Raw genomic sequence first — 1,617 nt, 5'->3', positions numbered from 1 at the left:
ATCGAAAAGAAGTCGTTTCTGCAATAGGAAATTGTTTGTTGGGTGCTGCTTCTACAATACAAAAATCTTCTGTACAATTAGTAAACATAAAATCCTAATAGTAAATGAGCTGGTTACAAACATGGTTAATTTGATAAAGTCCTAAGTAGCATTTTTTTTATCAAAGATGAATTGCAAAGTATCGTTTTCACCTACAATTGGTAACAGCAGATAATCATTATCACTATCCTGTATAAAATTAACAGTATTTTTGTTAAAATCTCCACATACAGCCATTCCAGAGCAAAACGATACAGTGGTTCTCAGGATTTCGTAACAATTGGTAGTTTTGTTCCTTATGGAAAAACATTAGACCCGTATTTTTTTTTATTTTCTTATTAGGGTGATCATTTCCATGTTAGGGTGGTCCAAAAGATCAATTTTTTTCTATTTTTTCCGAAAATGACATTTATTACCCCTCTTACAAAGAAGGGTATAGATATCACTTGAAAAACCGACTATCGATCCGAGGCCCGGAGGGCCGAGTGTCATATACCATTCGACTCAGCTCGACGAGATCGGAACATGTCTGTTTTTTTTTTTTTTTTTTTTATTATTATTTTTTTTTTTTTTTTTATAGTATGGTTTAGGAAAGCTTCAAGAAGCCTGGCCTGTAGTGGAGGTGGCACGGTGTGGTATCCACTAGTTGCCTAGTGCAGCTCCACTAAAACCCATTCCTTACTCTCTCCTCTGCCTGGATCCCCCCGGGACCACTGTGAAGCGACTACTTCGGGGGGTGGCTGTGCTCATGCACTTGTCGTACTCTCAGCGCTAGCTGGCGTTGCTAGATCGCTGCTCTTCTCTCCATTTACGCTGCAGCTCTGACTTAATCTGCGTGACTGCCCTGCTAACGGCATTCCAAGCGTCCTCCTCTCGACACATTTCATCGACGACATTCTCCACGTTAAGGACGGGCATCTCCGTTCGCACTGCCTCGAACCTTGGACAGTCAAAGACCACATGCTCCGGCGTTTCATCGACGTTGCCACACTCCGGACAGAGGGGTGACGCTGCGTGTCCGAACCGATGCAGGTATTTCCTGAAGCAGCCGTGGCCAGACAGGAACTGCGTTAGGTGGAAATTGACTTCTCCGTGTTTTCTGTTCACCCAGGTCGAAAGAATCGGTATTAGTCTATGTGTCCATCTACCGTTCTCCGTCGTGTTCCACTCCTGTTGTCACTTAGCCAATGACTCCACTCTCACAACTTTCCGTACTCTTCCGGCTTCTCTCTGCCTGTAGCACTCGCTGTCCTCCGCCAGGGTGATGCCGATAGGGATCATACCGGCGATAACGCATACTGCTTCCGACGAGATGGTTCTGTACGCACTCACGACTCGCATGGCCATGAGCCGGAACGTACTGCTCAGTTTCCTTTGGTTCTGCTTCGTTTCCAGCGCTGGAACCCAGGCTGGACCTCCATATCTCAGTATCGATGATGACACGCTGGCCAGAAGACGCCTCTTGCTACTGCTGGGACCAGCGTTGTTCGGCATGATTTTAGCTATCGCGTTGATGGCCTTCGAAGCCTTCTCACAGGCATATTCGACGTGGCTGTTGAAGTTTAGCCGGTCATCGAT

The sequence above is a fragment of the Ochlerotatus camptorhynchus genome, unplaced genomic scaffold, assembly GCF_037179485.1.
Source record: "Ochlerotatus camptorhynchus isolate MF236.1 unplaced genomic scaffold, CSIRO-AGI_Acam_v1.1 ptg000189l, whole genome shotgun sequence".
Classification (NCBI taxonomy): Eukaryota; Metazoa; Arthropoda; class Insecta; order Diptera; family Culicidae; genus Ochlerotatus; species Ochlerotatus camptorhynchus.
The sequence above is the reverse complement of the archived record's forward strand: the minus strand, read 5'-3'. Positions refer to the sequence as shown.